This window comes from Hyla sarda, chromosome 1 (assembly GCF_029499605.1).
Source record: "Hyla sarda isolate aHylSar1 chromosome 1, aHylSar1.hap1, whole genome shotgun sequence".
Taxonomy (NCBI): Eukaryota; Metazoa; Chordata; class Amphibia; order Anura; family Hylidae; genus Hyla; species Hyla sarda.
The window spans coordinates 61,754,322-61,766,256 of record NC_079189.1 but is presented as its reverse complement, the minus strand read 5'-3'; the positions used below and the strand labels follow the sequence as shown (position 1 = coordinate 61,766,256).

At 42.0% G+C, this 11,935-nt stretch overlaps 1 protein-coding gene across 1 annotated transcript in view; it reads left to right on the top strand.

The window, feature by feature from the left end:
• Positions 1 to 4,385: 4,385 nt before the first annotated feature.
• Positions 4,386 to 11,935, top strand: part of HS3ST1 (heparan sulfate-glucosamine 3-sulfotransferase 1) — a 28,190-nt gene continuing 20,640 nt past the window's right edge. Inside the window, exon 1 of the mRNA XM_056551589.1 lies at positions 4,386 to 4,887. The gene's annotated coding sequence lies outside the window, so the exon portion shown is untranslated. The remainder of the gene's footprint in view (positions 4,888 to 11,935) is intronic.

The window sequence follows — 11,935 nt, the reverse complement described above, 5'->3', positions numbered from 1 at the left end:
CTGTAGTATTCAGCAGCTAATAAGTACAGGAAGGATTAAGATTTTTTAATAGAAGTAGTTTACAAATATGTAACTTTCTGCCACCAGTTGATGTAAAAGAAAAAAGGTTTTCACCGGAGTACCCCTTTAAAGCTACAATATCCCTCCTGATAAATTAAAGTAGGGTTTAGAAGGAAGCTATATTTGATTCTGCCAAAATGCTAAAATAACACATTTCTCAATAGACTTACCTTTTGAATTCCTCACTGTTTACTCAATGCCATTCTTCCGACCATTCAGTCTCTCTTTACATGTGTGTATGATGATGCATCATACAAGATGTGACATCGACACATCCCTGCAAAAACCCATAACTTCACAGTTCTGATGCAGATATCCAAACTAATGTTTTCAGATCCTGGTGGTTGAATCCCCTCCAATACCAAGCTCAATGCCAGTCTACTCAAACTATATGGGACTGCTGGAGATAGCCGATTACTGTACTCGGCTATCATCCGTGTTCTATAGATTTTAAATGGACTAGAAATGTGTATGGCAGTCCAGGGATCTATGAAGCTTTTATTTTGGGTTGGTAGGCCATGTTCACACGGCGCAATGTCCACCTGGAAAATTTCTGGGAGGACAGAACTTGCCGGCGCATGGACCGCTCGGAATTGCGCTCTGCTGCATCAGAATTTCCTGTGAAATTTTTTTAAGCGGAATTCTATGCAGAGATTCAACTGTGTGAATATGGCCTGATAGGACCCAGAGCTGCAACCATATTGCCTCAAACCAGCCATAGTGTAATGTTGCTTTGCCAGCTTTCACTGAACTTAATAGTGTGTCAGAATCACAATTGTAAATAAATAGAGAAGACAGAACATAAGAAACAAAGATTTTACTGTTTTGTTACAAAATAAAAAAAATCTAAAAGTTTTAGGTAACAAAAATAAGCATCATAAAGAGTGAATTGAGACATTGTTGCAGACATCTCAGCCACTGTTTATTTTATGTAAGTGCAGCTTGTAGAAATCCATGCGCTCAGCATCAAAACAACCCCATGTAGATAACCGAAAAATCTGCACCAAAATCTGCCACGAGCAAATCCATCACATAACAAAATTACATTTTCATCTCTGCTAATGTGCTAAAAATCTGTTCTGCTCAATGTGGTAACAAGGAATTTCTTTTGATAGAGGATCAAATTTTATTTTGCTAAAATTTGAATATTATTGATTCGTAACATATAAAAAAATATAATAAACTACATTAGGGTGCTTTCACACTACGTTTGTAATGTACGGTTGCTGGATCCGGTTGGGAGGGGCGAAAACCGGCCGCTCCTGTATCCCAGCTGGATCCGACCCGAACCCCATACATTTCAATGAGTCGACCGGAGTCAAACGCTGACTCCGATTGTCTCCTTTTTGCCCCATATACGGTTTTCTGGGATACGGGAGCGGCCGGTTTTCGCCCCTCCCAACCGGATCCAACAACCATACACTACAAACGTAATGTGAAAGCACCCTTACAGATATAAAAGAAAAATAACCAGTCAAGTAACAAACCTACATTTCTAAAACTATATATAATAAATACCTTATTAGAAAGATATAATAAACTATATTACAAATATAAAAAATAACTTGTTGAGTAACAGATCTGCATTTCTAAAACTAAGAAAATAAATGATATATATATATATATATATATATATATATATATATATATATATGTGCAACAAATAATATAAACAAATGCATGTACCATACCTCTAGGCATGTGCTAGCCCAGCCATCTGTTTGTTACCTGTTTGTAAGAGGAATGACATTCACTACGAAGCCCAGGTGAGCTTAAGCAACACAAATTTTTGTCGTCTTCTAAACAAATTAATGCTAATTAAATAAAGAAATAAACAAATAAGTAAACAAATGTATAAAGCTCAATGATTGCGGATGCTGTGGATTTTATCTTAAGAGTTTATTCACACATATTTAATGCACAGGATTTGAATCTACAGATTTTATGCTGCAAAGTTCAATGTAAACTAAATCACTAAATGACAGCAAATATCAAATCAAATATGTGCAGGATAATGTAGGTGTGAATAGAACCTAAGGGTCGGGTATTTTGCTGCTTATTTGCTGCTACATCTTTTCCTACCAGATTGACTTCAATGGGTAGGAAAATATGCAGTAAATATGGCACATGTGACCCTACCCTACGGGTATGTTCACACAGGTGAATTTCCATGCGGAATTCCGCAGGAAAATTCAACAGCAGCAGAGTCCCATTAATTTGAACATGTTTAATATTTTTGGGGATTCTGCATGAAAATGCATTGGCATTAGAGATGAGCGAATTTACAGTAAATTCGATTTGTCACGAACTTCTCGGCTCGGCAGTTGATGACTTGTCCTCCATAAATTAGTTCAGCTTTCAGGTGCTCCGGTGGGCTGGAAAAGATGGATACAGTCCTAGGAAAGAGTCTCCTAGGACTGTATCCACCTTTTCCAGCCCACGGGAGCACCTGAAAGCTGAACTAATTTATGGAGGAAAAGTCATCAACTGCCGAGCCGAGAAGTTTGTGACGAATCAAATTTACTGTAAATTCCCTCATCTCGAATTGGCATCTATGAGATGCCGTATTTCCGAACGGTCCAAACAGCCACTGCAGAGATAAGGAAGTAAGCGCTCCATAGAATAGTATTGTTGGACCCAGGGGGCTAAATATATATAAATTAGAACTGCTCACCCTGGGTGGTTGTGTCAGCACATACACAACAATAGGATAGGTATATAGAAGAAGGTTGTCTGCTGCCCTCCGGAGTATAAGTGGTAGTAGGTACTTGGCTTCAGAGGAACCTTGCTCACGGCGCTGATCGACCAGACAGAAAGATATGCTAAAAGAGGATTTATTGACCAGAACGCAACGCGTTTCGCTGCGCATGCGCAGCGAAACGCGTTGCATTCTGGTCGATAAATCCACTTTTAGCATATCTTTCTGTCTGGTCGATCAGCGCCATGAGCAAGGTTCCTCTGAAGCCAAGTACCTCCCAACAGCCACTGGTTAGTCAAACACCTGTTTTTTGTGCAGACATTCCGCACATTTTATGCCCATGTGAACATAGCCTAAGGGTACATTCACACATACAGGATCTGCTGCAGATTTGAAGCTGCAGATATCAATATAACTAATTGATTGAACACAACATCAACCCTGCAGATTAGATTTCAACCACTTCTAAGGGGCTTCTTCCCACTGCCAGCGCGCTCTGCTAAAGGGATCTCTGTCGGTCACTCCGTCAGGAGGATGTGAGTTAAGCTGAGGAAAAATAAATAGTGTATGTCCGGACACCCTGCAGACCCCACTCAAGTCAAAGAAATATGTCGGGACACAGCAATGTCAATTGTGCTGTGACTCATTCTGGGTCCGTATGGCGACAAAAAACAAACAAACCAAATTTACCCCGGACAGGTCGGAGCACAACAGTCGTAGGAACTTAGCCTAATCTGTAACAGATGCTGCATGTGTGATTGTGCCCTAAAAGTTTGTGTACTGTGATTATGATGATGATGGATATGCTTGGAGTTGTAGTTTTGCAACAGCTGGAGGCACCCTGGTTGAAAACACTGTTACGCCCCCTTCATATATGTGCATCTAACAATAATAACTAAACATAGTAGATGTGTTCTTTTTCTGTGTTGTCAGCTCTAGCTGTACTGAAGAAATACCATAGTGACCATAAAATATTGGCAGCCAATGGCTGTCCGGGCATGCTGGGAGTTGTAGTTGGGCAACAGTTGGAGGCCCCCTAGTTGGTAATCATTGTTTCACCCCCTTCATATATGTGCATCATATAATAATAATAGTAATAATAATAACTAAAAATAATAGATGTGATCTTTTTCTGTGTTGTCAGATCTAGCTGTACTGAAGAAATACATTAGCGCCAATAAAATATAGATACCTTCAGCTGTTTCCAAACTGCAACTCCCAGCATGCCCAGACAGCCAAAGGCTGGTAACAGCTGGAGACACCCTGATTGGGAAACACTGTTAAGCCCCCTTCACATATGTGCGTTGCCTGGCTGCGTTTCCCTGTGGCGCTGTAGAAAAAGCATCGGAATGAAACTGATTGTAGAACTGATTGCATTCATTTAAATGGGACAGTTCACATTCATCACCAATTGGATGGTGAAACCCAACACATTGATGCCTGACAGGGCAAAGCTTGAGATATGCACTTCCGATAAACTCCAGATCCTAAACTATTGATGCCAGCGGATGCCCTTTTGTCATCTGTTGTGGCATCAGTTGCAGTGAGTTTAGGCTGAGCCGAATGCCGGACATATGTGAACCCAGTCTCATAGAAAAATGCTAATTTGTTTAGTCACCGGACAGGTTTACGTGAAGGTTCTTCTTCATCACACATTCCTTCACTCAGGTATTTCTGAGTGCTCATTTACTCCGAACATTACGGTAGTAGAGGAGGCTTCGGCTGGAAGGCACCCTGCAGAGATACAACATAATAGTGTCTCAGTGCTGGGAAGTAACATTGGAGTTAGCAGTGCAGGCAGCACAGGCGCTGAAGACACAACTTCCCCAGTCTCTGACACCAATGACCAACGAGGCACTGTCACCTGTGTGCATTGCAACACAAGCATTTCGTCAGCACATGCGGCACTCCTAGCAGGAGAAGGGCCGGGCAGCCTCCAATAGGTGGTGGCAATGAGGTCCCAGGTTACAGGATAAAGGTTTATGGGAGGGAGAAAAGTGCAGACGTCACAGAACACACAGACTTAGAAGAGTGCAAACATCTGATCGCTTCTTACAAGGGCACCTGGATGGGCAGAGGTGCCAGGCTCCAATCATGAAGGCAGCACCTGTGTAGACTGGGCTCACCAGGTAAGTTTCTTCCTTAGTAGAGATTAGATTTACATTGTATTCATTTCTTTGTATCGGTATAGCTAATTTATTCCAAGGCAGCGTGACTGTTCTCAACACATCGCAGGGTTCTGTGGCTGCTGCAGAACATCTTTTTAGAGTCGTAGTAGTTTTTGAAACCTAGCATTACAGATGCCTGTAACCTGTATATGTAGCGATACACATACCTTTTTGATATACCAGAGATCATTGGTCTCCAAACTGTGGACCTCCAGCTGTTGCCATACTACAACTACCAGCATGTCTAGACAGTATGACAGATGCCTGCCATTATAGCTAGCGCTTATATATATATATAGCAATACATATCATAGATTAGTGGTCTCCAAACTGTGGACCTCCAGCTGTTGCCATACTACAACTACCAGCATGCTTGGACAGTATGTCAGATACCTGCCATTATAGCTAGCGCTTATATATATAGCAATACATATCATAGATTAGTGGTCTCCAAACTGTGGACCTCCTGCTGTTGCCATACTACAACTACCAGCATGCCTGGACAGTATGACAGCTACCTGCCATTATAGCTAGTGCTTATATATAGCAATACATATACCATAGATTAGTGATCCCCAAACTGTGGACCTCCAGCTGTTGCCATACTACAACTACCAGCATGTCTAGACAGTATGACAGATGCCTGCCATTATAGCTAGCGCTTATATATATATATAGCAATACATATCATAGATTAGTGGTCTCCAAACTGTGGACCTCCAGCTGTTGCCATACTACAACTACCAGCATGTCTAGACAGTATGTCAGATACCTGCCATTATAGCTAGCGCTTATATATATAGCAATACATATCATAGATTAGTGGTCTCCAAACTGTGGACCTCCTGCTGTTGCCATACTACAACTACCAGCATGCCTGGACAGTATGACAGCTACCTGCCATTATAGCTAGTGCTTATATATAGCAATACATATACCATAGATTAGTGATCCCCAAACTGTGGACCTCCAGCTGTTGCCATACTACAACTACCAGCATGCTTGGACAGTATGACAGATAACTTCCATTATAGCTAGCGCTTATACATAGCAATACATATCATAGATTAGTGGTCTCCAAACTGTGGACCTCCAGCTGTTGCCATACTACAACTACCAGCATGTCTAGACAGTATGTCAGATACCTGCCATTATAGCTAGCGCTTATATATATAGCAATACATATCATAGATTAGTGGTCTCCAAACTGTGGACCTCCTGCTGTTGCCATACTACAACTACCAGCATGCCTGGACAGTATGACAGCTACCTGCCATTATAGCTAGTGCTTATATATAGCAATACATATACCATAGATTAGTGATCCCCAAACTGTGGACCTCCAGCTGTTGCCATACTACAACTACCAGCATGCTTGGACAGTATGACAGATAACTTCCATTATAGCTAGCGCTTATACATAGCAATACATATCATAGATTAGTGGTCTCCAAACTGTGGACCTCCAGCTGTTGCCATACTACAACTACCAGCATGCCTGGACAGTATGACAGCTACCTGCCATTATAGCTAGCGCTTATATATAGCAATACATATAGCATAGATTAGTGGTCTCCAAACTGTGGACCTCCAGCTGTTGCCATACTACAACTACCAGCATGCCTGGACAGTATGACAGCTACCTGCCATTATAGCTAGCGCTTATATATAGCAATACATATACCATAGATTAGTGGTCGTCCAGCTGTTGCAAAGTGGACCTCCAGCTATTGCAAAACTCCAACTACCAGCATGCCCGGACAGCCATCGGCTGTCCGGGCATGCTGGGAGTTGGAGTTTTGCAACAGCTGGAGGTCCACCGTTTGGAGACCACTGCCACAGATAATGATATAATCTCCTTTTCTTCCAACAATACCTTTTTAAAACAGCCAACAACTGTCTGGACATGCTGGGAGTTGGAGTTTTGCAACAGCTGGAGGCCCTCAGTTTGGAGACCACTGCCATAGATAAAAACATTATCTCCTTTTCTTCCAACTATACCCTTAAAACAACAGAACAGAAAATATTTAAATTTAAATAAATGATATTATTTTTTTATGAAATACATATTTGTTTTTTATTATTACGATTCCTATAATTAGTCATTTATTGCACTTTTTTTTCCATTCGGAAATGTGTGATTGTGTAATAGTGAAATGTATCTGACAGCCGGATGAGTCATTAATGATAATTAACTTGATATATTGATAACTGTCACGGCTGCCAATGGTTTTGCCAATTGAACATTTAGAAATCATCTTTATTCTACAGTTTATCCTTTTTTATCCTTTATCTTATGCATTTAGTTGACTTGTGCATTTCGTAAACCTAACAGGATCAGCTCCGGGGATTGTCATCTATATTGAACCTTTTGGTCTTCAGCTTCTGCTCCCTTTTACTATATGAACAATTAATTCCTCCATTATCTTCTTAGTTGTTATGTCAGTCCCCTACATAGTAAGCTGACTGAGCAATGGCTAATCCCACTGTTGATCTAGTTTTGTGAATGGGAGACGGAGTAACCAGTATATTTAACCATTGTACTGGAACGTGAGGTGTCTAGTGTGCACAGTGGATGCTCCGGAAGGTGACATTTCCAAGGCAGACTAAGACTTTAGTTATTTAAGTCGGTTTTCCTGCCAGAAAACATATAGCATGTGCATAGCTCTGGGATTTACACCTATCTGGGGAATGACAGTCACGTTTTCGGGAGGTCGAATGGCAAGAAGGCTGCCCATGTCCGCTGCTCCCTGTATTCGAGTCAGTGAGAGTAAATAAAGCAGCAACCAGTATATGAAGAAAATAATCAAAATTAAACTTTTGTTGATCCAGAGGAAGAGAGAAAACTTCTATAATTAAAAGGGTAAAACAGCAGGAGAATAGGGGGGCGGCACTACTGGGGTACAGATGGTGGACAATCCTGATAATACACTGCAAAGTAGTGGGAAGGGTGGAGGATGTTCCGTCAAGGTGTGTTGGGGGTGAAGTGCTTACAACAGAGTCTAGGCAAAGTACGTAGAAAAAGAAATGATTTATTATTCAATCCATTAAAAAGACTGAGACTGGGCAGCAGACACCGATGGACATTTTGCAGTACCCTTCTTTTTCCAGCCAGTTGAACGTGAACATGCCTTTAATGAAAGAATGTAGACAAGCTGCATCCCCCCTGAATGAATGGAGCCCTGAGCTTGGCAATGTTCAGAAGACCCATTGAGAATGAATGGAGCAGTGGCTGTGCATGCGCCCTGCTGCTTCATTCAGAGGATTTTTGTCCTCCATTCTTAGTGCATGGACCCCCATCAATCCGCTAGTTATCCCCTATATCAGTGTTTCCCAACCAAAGTGCCTCCAGCTGTTGCAAAACCAGAATTCTCAGCACACATCTATTGCAAAACTACAACTCTTAGCATGCCCAGACAGCCTTTGGCACCACCAATTCTACTTTGCAGTGATAGTCATTTTACCCAAAAATCCACAGCAAAATGGAAAAATAATTAATTGTGTCACAAAATTGAAGAAAAAATGTAATTTTGTAAACTTTGGGGGCTTCCGTTTCTACGCAGTGCATTTTTTGGTAAAAATTACACCTTATCTTTATTCTGTAGGTCCATGTGGTTAAAATGATACCCTACTTATATAGGTTGGATATTGTCGTACTTTGGAAAAAAAATAACTACATGCAGGAAAATTTATATGTTAAAAATTCTCTTCTAACCCCTATAACTTTTTTTTTTTTTCCGTATGGGCCGGTATGAGGACAAATTTTTTTGTGCCGTGTTCTGAAGTTTTTATCGGTACCATTTTTGTATTGATTGGACTTTTTGATAGCTTTTTATTCATTTTTTCATGATATAAAAAGTGACAAAAAATATGCTATTTTGGACTTTGGAATTTTTTTTGCGTGTACGCCATTGACCGTGCGATTTAACGGTATATTTTTATAATTCGGACATTTCCGCACGTGGTGATACCACATATGTTTATTTTTATTATTATTTACAGTTTTTTGTTTTTTTTATGGGAAAAGGGGGGTGATTCTAACTTTTGTTAGGGAAGGGGTTAAATGACCTTCCTTAACTTTTTTTTTTCACTTTTTTTTTGCAGTGCTATAGCTCCCATAGGGAGCTATAGCACTGCACACACTGATCTCTTATGCTGATCCCTGCAAAGCCATAGCTTTGCATGGATCAGCGAGATAGGGGCTCGATTGCTCAAGCCTGTAGCTCAGGCTGGGAGCAATCAAACCCAGATCAGACGCAGCGGAGACAGGTAAGGAGACCTCCGCTTACGTCCTAGCTGATTGGGACATTGCGATTTTATCGTAATGTCCCGATCAGCCCGATTGAGCTGTCGGGAAGCGTTTACTTTCACTTTCAGACTGAAGGGTTAATAGCGCGCGTCACAACGATCGGTGCTGCGCACTGTTAGCCCAGGGTCCCGGCTATGAATAGCAGCCGGGACTGACCCGGTGTGATGCGGGGTCACGGCATGACCCCGTTTTAAACATCGGGATCGGGCGTAGGGCCCTTAAGAGGTTAATATTATTGCAAAGTTATCTGAGTTTATGTCTTTGAATGGGTACTCCGGAGAAAAATCAACTGATGCCAAAAAGTTATACAAATTTATATATTAATTCTATATAAAAATATTAGTCCTTCCAGTACTCATCAGCTGCTGTATGCTCCAGAGGAAGTTGTGTAGATATTTCCAGTTTAACCACAGGGCTCTCTGCTGACACCTCTGTCCATGTCAGGAACTGTCAAGAGTAGTAGCAAATCCCCATAGGAAACGTCTCCTGCTCTGGACAGTTCTTGACATGGGCAGAGATGGCAGCATAGAGCACTGTGGCTAGACTGGAAAAAATTACACAATTTCCTCTGGAGCATACGGCAGCTGAGTACTAGATGACTTAAAAATTTTAAATAGACATTATTTACAATGTGTAATCTTCTGGCACCAGTTGATTTAAAAAAAAAAAAATTCCTCCTAAGTACACCTTTAATCTAAATGGGTCCACCATTCTGTGATGGTTAATTTTATATCTTTATAATAGTCAGAGCTTCTGGTACTCTGCACCAAATCTTCTGCATAGACATAGAGGCAAATTTATAACATTTTATATTGTACTGTAGAATAGGGATGAGCGAATGAAATCTGACAAATTCGAATTTGTTACGACTTTCAGGAAAAATTTGATTCACAATGAATGCAAATATCGGTGCGATTTGATCGCCCGAATTGCTTCATTAAACTCCATTTAGTGTGTTTAGGCTTCAGGGCAAATAAAATGGCAGATTCACATGTGAGGACATGAGGCAAGGAATCCTGGGAAGTCGGGAACAAGGGTCGGCGGGATGAACCTGAATCACTTGCAGCCTATCAGCAGCCAGCCACCCCTGTGATGTCACAGCCTTATATAATCGGCAGCCACATCACATCACATCAGCGTTCTATTACAGAGCGAGAGGGGCAGACAGCAGTGTGTGTTGCACAGAAAATAATTTTTACAGCAGCGATTCCCCTCCCAGTCACATCAGGGTTCTATTGCAGAGAGAGAGAGAGGGACAGAGAGCAGTGTGTGTTGCACAGAAATTCATTTTTACAGCAACAATTCACCTCAAACGCAAATCCAGCCTAGAAGCACTGATAGGGAAGGGAGTGAGATTGAGAGAGAGTGGGCAAATTTTGGTGTAGTACACAGGGACTGTGTGCTGCAGTACTGGTGTGTACAACAACTGAACAGCTAATAGTAGCCAGCCAGTTAGGGTGAGCAGAGAACTAAAAGCACATTGCCCTTTATTAAGTGTAACTTGTGCGTACATCTAAGTGGTGTACCATTTTGTCCCAGTTAAAGTCTTAAAGGACCTAGATACTGTGAAAGGCCAGCCAAAAGTACATGAATGCTGGTGTTGTAGACAAATACTGTTTTAAGCGTAGTGGAGCATATTGTACTCCCCTCATATACGCACTAATTATGTCAGGCAGAGAAGTGCCAGGAAGTGCACAAAGGAGTGGCAGAGGCCTAAATTCATCAGGCAGAGGTCGCAGCAAACTAGGAGCGAGTGGCAGCTGGAGTCGCAGCCAGAGGCCTGAGATTACGGGATGAACAACATCATTCCACTGCTTTATTTATTACAACACGTGTTGGAAATGATGGCTGGTCAGGGCACTGGAGACGTGGGGCCTACATCTCACGGCCACATGAGCCCTGTGGGGGCTGAACAGGAGGAGGAGGGGCACAGTGGAGCACAGTTTAGGTTTCACAAGATGGGTGGTTTTTCTAGTTATCTCGCAGGAGAGAAGCAGCAGCCAGAGGAGCTAGAGGGTTATGAAGAAGGCGAGATAGAGGACCCAGACACACCATGGCAGTATACAGTGGAGATGGAGGCAGGGAGTCCCTCCGAGTCACTTGCACAAATGGCACAATGCATGCTCACTTGCTTGCGTAGTGACTGCCAAATTGTCAACATTCGGCAGCGGAATGACTTCTGTCTTTCCACTTTAATATACCCTCTCTACCGGCACAAAATGGGGGCCTTTTTTACACCCACTGAGAGAGAGGACAAACTGACCTACTACAGAGATATCCTACGTAGTCAGTTGGCCGATGCCTATCTGCGCCATCCTCCATCCTCACGCAGGTGTGACTCTGGGGGCGCACTCTGCGCTCATTTTCCACTGCCATGGCTGTTGGGGAGGGGTGGGGTGGCAGGAGCAGTACCAGCTCCATCAGCAGCAGCCTGAGTCTACAGTTGCTGATGAGTAGCTTTCTTCACCCGCATAGTGAAGCAACTCATCAGCAGCAGTTTCCTGATGGAGCTTACTGCATACAGTTCATAGATTAAACTCAATAGAAAACTATAATATGCAATAAACTGCTAAGCTCCCTCTTGTAATAGCTACTGAATTGTATCTATATGTAAAATGATCTATATACAGAATATTTGGAGCTTTGGATCAGGAACATGAAACTCCAAATGCAAGAAGAATGAATTAGCACAGAATGTTG